The following is a 6,000-nucleotide window of genomic DNA, read 5'->3' as shown; positions in this document are numbered from 1 at the left end:
AGGAAAAGAGGACGACCCCGAAAATCCTAGAGGAACGAAGTAGACGACGCCATGAGTAAGAGAGGCCTAAACGATGGAGAATGGAACAACAGAGAGAGATGGAAACGGTTGAGCGAGGGAAGGCAGTGAATACTGTAGAATCCCTAAATATATATATATATATATATATATATATATATATATTCAGCAAAATGAACTGGCAGAACAAAGGAACATCCATTGATGGAGAATACCTAAGCCATCTAAGATTTACAGACGACATTGCTCTGATTGCTAATAATCCTGCAGAACTAAAAGAACTTATAAGCGACCTAAATGTAGCTAGCAATGAATTTGGCCTAAAAATGAACTTAACAAAAACACAAACCATGTACAACGAGCTAGTGAATGTCCAAGATGTAATAATAATCAACATTGCACTTGAGACAGTAGACGAGTATGTATACCTGGGACAATTAATACATAAATTTGGCTTCTTACTTCCAGAAATCAACAGAAGAATGAAACTGGCTTGGGCATCTTTTGATAGAAATGCAGTTATATTCAAATCGAAGATGCAAATCCACCTGTAGAAAAAAGTATTCGATCAGTGTATATTACCAATCATAACATGCTACTACGAAACTTTTACGCTAAAGAAAGAGATAATATCTAAACTCAAAGTCACTCAAAGGTCAACGGAGCGATGCATACTGGGTAAAACAAAGAAAGATCGAAAAAAAAATAGAATGGATCAGACAGAAAACCAAGGTTACTGATGTAATCCATAAAATTAAAACTTTAAAATGGAGGTGGGCGGGACATTTAGCGAGAAGAACTGACAATAGGTAGTCTACTAGAATCACACTGTGGTATCCAAGTGGCGTCAATCAGGCTGCACCATAATCGGTAAAATTTGCTGAGAATGATGATATTGCATATTACACATATATTCTAGTAAGAGACGGTTTTCCAATGGAAAGACGATCAGTAGAAAGACCTCGAAAACGATACAATTGCAACTTACTGGAGGCACATTGAAAAACAGACTAGAGTCATGTCTACATAAAAAAAAAGAAGAAGAAAAATATTTTGTTACCATATCATACAAGGCCTCGCAGATATCTTTGTTTCCATACTTTACGCGCGCACTGTATACATCGGATTGTTGGACCCTCAAGGAACTTAACAAAAGAACACGGATACGTCGTATATGCCGAAACCAACAATGGCATCTATACAAAATTAAAATTTTAAATCTGTAATCAATGTCGTTTAAGTCAGAATTAATTATTAACACAAAATATTTTATTATTCTTCTTAAAAAAATATTTACCTAACTGCAAACGAATACACAGCAATTGCCTCATACAAAACACCAAGCATGTATGCTGTAGTACTTCCGTCAAACTTAAATGGCATCCAAGTCCTATAAGGCATATACTCGGGTATAAAACTATCAGCGTTGTTCTCCTCGTATTGTAATACAGGTAGGATAGATGCTATGAACGTGGCACTTATGTCGAGGCAACTTCCTAATACATAAATAAAAATACATTTTCTAATAAGGAGTTGAAACTCATTTGATAACTTTCCGGGATAAAAATCTTTCTCGGGGCAACACTCATATCGTAATTTGGGATTTGAAAGTCTCTTCGTAATTTTCTCTAGTTCTGAGCGATAAAAGAAGAAGAATCCAATCTAAAATAACACATCATGTATTACAGAACTATTATACAGGGTGCGCCAAACATATCGCTTTTTTTTACTGCTAAATTATGGAGTACCTATATAAAAAATGTTTATAACGAAATTGATGTATATCTAAGATTTGTATTATTTATAGCCTATAATTTAAAATTATTTTCGATTAAACAGGATCAGTAGAAAGTAGACACAACGGAATAAACCAAAGTTGTTTTTTTTTAACGAAACACTCTATGTATTAAAACATTTCTAAAAATATTTTTTTAAAATATGTGTTTCTAGGAGGTTTTAATAGGTCTAAAGTTATTAATTTTCGAATTATTTACACTTTTTTTGAGAAAAATGGTAAGATTTAAAGTAATGTGGATTAATTTGCAAAAGTAATAAAAAATTTAAATGCCACTTCAAAGTTTTTCTAGTATAGTTTTATTTTAAATAATTTAAAATCTTTAACATGTATCCATTATTTTGAAATACCATGTGTGACCAATATATATTATATTTTGTAGAAAATTGAACATTTTTTTATAATATGTTGTGTATACCTGGGGTGTTAAGGAGATATTTAGAGAGGAATTATAGATTTTATGTTTTTACATACGAAGGTTACAGGGAAAAACCGAATATGCCACTTTTTATTGAAAATCTCGGTAGATGCACCATTAAATTCTTCTTCTTTAGGTGCCGTCCTCTTAGCGAAGGTTGGCGATGACCTCTGCAAAGTCTTTTCTATTTTGGGCTTTCCTTATTAAACTTTGAAAGTCTAATCCTGTCCAATCTTTGATGTTGCGCAGCCAGGTCATTTCTCGTCTACCCGGGCCGCGTCTGCCTTCTATTTTCCCTTCTATAATAAGCTGAAGGAAGTTATACCTGTCGTGTCCAAATATGTGTCCAAGATAAGACGTTTTACGCTTCTTGATAATTTCTGTGAGTTCACGTTCTCTATTCATACGCCTTAAAACTTCTTCATTTCTAACGCGGTCGGTCTATGGAATTTTCAGCACACGACGAAATACCCACATCTCAAAGTTTTCTAAATGTCGTAACGAGCTGACTGTTAACGTCCAAGCTTCCACGCCGTGTAATAGTACACTATATACATAACATTTTATCATGCGGTATCGTAGGGACAAATCAAGATTACGGGTAGTGAGTAACTGTCGCATCTTTAAGAAGGTGTTTCTTGCCTGTTCTATTCTACATTTAACCTCTTGTTCTTGGTCTAAGGTTTCATGTATCTAACAGTCTAGATACTTAAACTTTTTCACCTGTTCAACTAGATTGTTGTTGACTAGTATGTTTATAACTGGTGTGTGTTTTTTTGAAATTACCATTGTTTTGGTTTTTTTTACATTCACCTTAAGGCCGTATAGTTCTCCTTCTCGCAATACTTTGGTTAACAGAATTTGTAGTTCTTCTTCACTGCTAGCAATCAGTACTGTATCATCGGCATATCTGATATTGTTCACGATTTTTCCATTGACTTTTATTCCTTCTTGTGCTTCATCTAGAGCATGTGCAAAGATGTCCTCTGAGTACAAGTTGAATAATAATGGTGATAGTATACAATCTTGTCTAACTCCTCTTTGGATGTTTATGGTTTCAGTATCATCCATTTCAGTTCTGACACAGGCGTTTTGGTTCCAGTAGAGTTCACGTATTGTATTAACGTCGTTTGGATCCAGGTTCTTTTTTTGCAAGCATTCTATTAGCTGATCGTGTTTGACTTTGTCAAAAGCCTTTTCATAATCTATAAAGCACAAGTAGACATCTTTTTGTTGATCATGACACTTTTGCATGAGAACAATGAAACTAAACAAAGCTTCTCGAGTTCCCATACCGTTTCGAAAGTCAAATTGTTCCGGACCCATATCTTCTTCGCATTTTTTGTAAATTCTGTTATGGATAGTTTTTAGAAATAGCTTCAGAATATGGAGCATGAGACTTATTAATCGAAAGTCGTTACATTTTTTTGCGTAGTTTGATTTGGGTATAGGCACAAACGTAGACGTTAACCAATCTTGTGGAATTGTACCAGTCTTGTATATACTGTTGAAGAGTCTTGATAATAGTTCTAAATTGTCTTCTTCCAAGTATAATTTCACAATGAATGTAGTCAGGTCCAGAGGCTTTTCCGGGTTTCATATTTTTTAAGGCGTATTTTATTTCTGATGTTAAGATGGGCAAGTCGTTATTTTCGATGTTTGTTTGTCTATCAATATTTATTGTTCTATTGTCTGAGAATAGGTTTTGTATGTATGTTCGCCATTCAACGCTTATTTCTTCTATTGTGGTCAGGACTCTATCATCCGTGCTTATTATTGTGCCACACTGCCTAGCGTTTCTGATCCCACATATTTCTTTAATTTTCTTATGAAGAAGTCTATCATCATGTTCATTCTGTAGGTCCTCTATCTCTTCGCAAGTTTCTACAAGCCACTGTGCTTTTGCTTCCGATTCTACCGAATTAATCTAATAAATATAGTGTGAACATCTACGCACTTGTGAATTCTCAGGATTACAACCTGAAGGCCCATTTCGAGTAAGCAATTCACCGTCAGATATTGTTCTGCGACTTTGCCACGTTAAAAAAAAATAAAGTCGAAATTCCACCTGAATTCCTTCGAAATACGACGAGTAATAGTACTTTGTATGCCCTCTAAAAAGAATGAACTTTGGTTTCTTACATTCCCAGAAAAGAAAAATATGTAATTTTGGCTTCAAGTCTATATGAAGATTCCTCTATTGATCTTGAAACAGGAGATAAAAAGAACCCATCTGTTATTACCTTTTACAATCGCACCAAAGGCGAAGTTGACACAACAGATAAATTGTTTGCATTGTAAAACGTAGCTAGAAATATTCGTCGTTCTCGCATGGTGGTATATTTCGCTATACTCAATATTAGTGGAATCAACGATGGGTTAATATATTTTGGTAATGATCAAAATGTTATTCAAAGAAACAAAATTTTAAAAGCTTTGCCACATGCATTTTAGTTTTACCTCATATGGTTCGACGAAGTTTAGAAACATCAGGAATTCATATCGGCCTTCATTCTCCTTCTTCAAGTTCCGCTCCTATCGGAGATTGAAAATCATTCTGGCAATTATAATTTTGTTGGTTACGCGCCTGAATAGTTCAATTGAACTGCATCCAAACCATTCACGGAGATTGCGTAGCCACGAGATTTTACGTCTTCCTACGCTTCTTCTGCCTTTGATTTTTCCCTGCATTATATTCCTTAGTAGTTCGTATTTTTCACCTCTCATGATGTGCCCCAAGTATTCCAATTTTCTGATTTTTATGAAATTTAAAACTTCGCACTGTTTTCCTAGTTGTTCGAGAACTTGTTCGTTTGTTTTGCGATCCATCCATGATATTTTCAAAATACGTCGGTAACACCACATTTCGAATGCTTCTAGGTTTTTAATGTTGGATTTTTTAAGTGTCCAAGCTTCAACCCCACAAAAAAGGGTAGAGAAAATATAACATCGAAGCATTCTTATTCGGAGCGATATATTGATATCGCGATTACAAAAAAGTTTTCTCATTCTATTAAAAGTTGACTGTGCAATTTCAATGCGGCATCTTATTTCTTTTGTCTGATCAGTATCTTCTGTGATCCATGCTCCAAGGTATTTGTACGAAGATATTTGGTCAATTTCTGTATTATCTAGTACTAGCTTAACTTTGATGTTTTGTGCTTTTGTAAATACCATGAACTTGGTTTTCTTCAAAACTTTATTTTTAGTCCATAATCGTTGCAATATATATTTCGTTGTTCAGCAAGGTGTTGCAGTTCTTCTAGTGTTCCTGCCAGAAGGACGGTGTCGTCAGCATATCTTATGTTATTAAGTGGCTCACCGTTTATTATAAGGCCCTCACTGACCTCGGCAAGCACTAATTCTAAGATGCCTTCACTGTATAAATTAAATAACAAGGGTGGTAAAATACACCCTTGGCGAACCCCACGGCGAATCTGGATATCCTCGGTCAGTTCATTTTCAACTTTCACTTTTGCTGTTTAGTTCCAATAGAGGTTACATATGATTCTAATGTCTCTACTGTCTATGATTTTATTTTATAAAATTTCTTTAAGCCGATTATGCTGCACTCTGTCAAATGCCTTCTCAAAATCAATGAAACAGGCATATACTTCCTAATTTATATCTAAGCATCTCTGCGAAAGAACACTTACTGCATCTCGTGTTCCCAGTCCTTTCCTAAATCCCATTTGTGTATTACTTATGCCTTCATCTAATTTTTTATGTATTCTATTGTGAATTACTTTTAAAAGCAATTTCAAGACAT

Source organism: Diabrotica undecimpunctata, chromosome 4 (genome assembly GCF_040954645.1).
Source record: "Diabrotica undecimpunctata isolate CICGRU chromosome 4, icDiaUnde3, whole genome shotgun sequence".
In the NCBI taxonomy this organism is placed as follows: Eukaryota; Metazoa; Arthropoda; class Insecta; order Coleoptera; family Chrysomelidae; genus Diabrotica; species Diabrotica undecimpunctata.
This window is presented reverse-complemented; position numbering follows the sequence as displayed.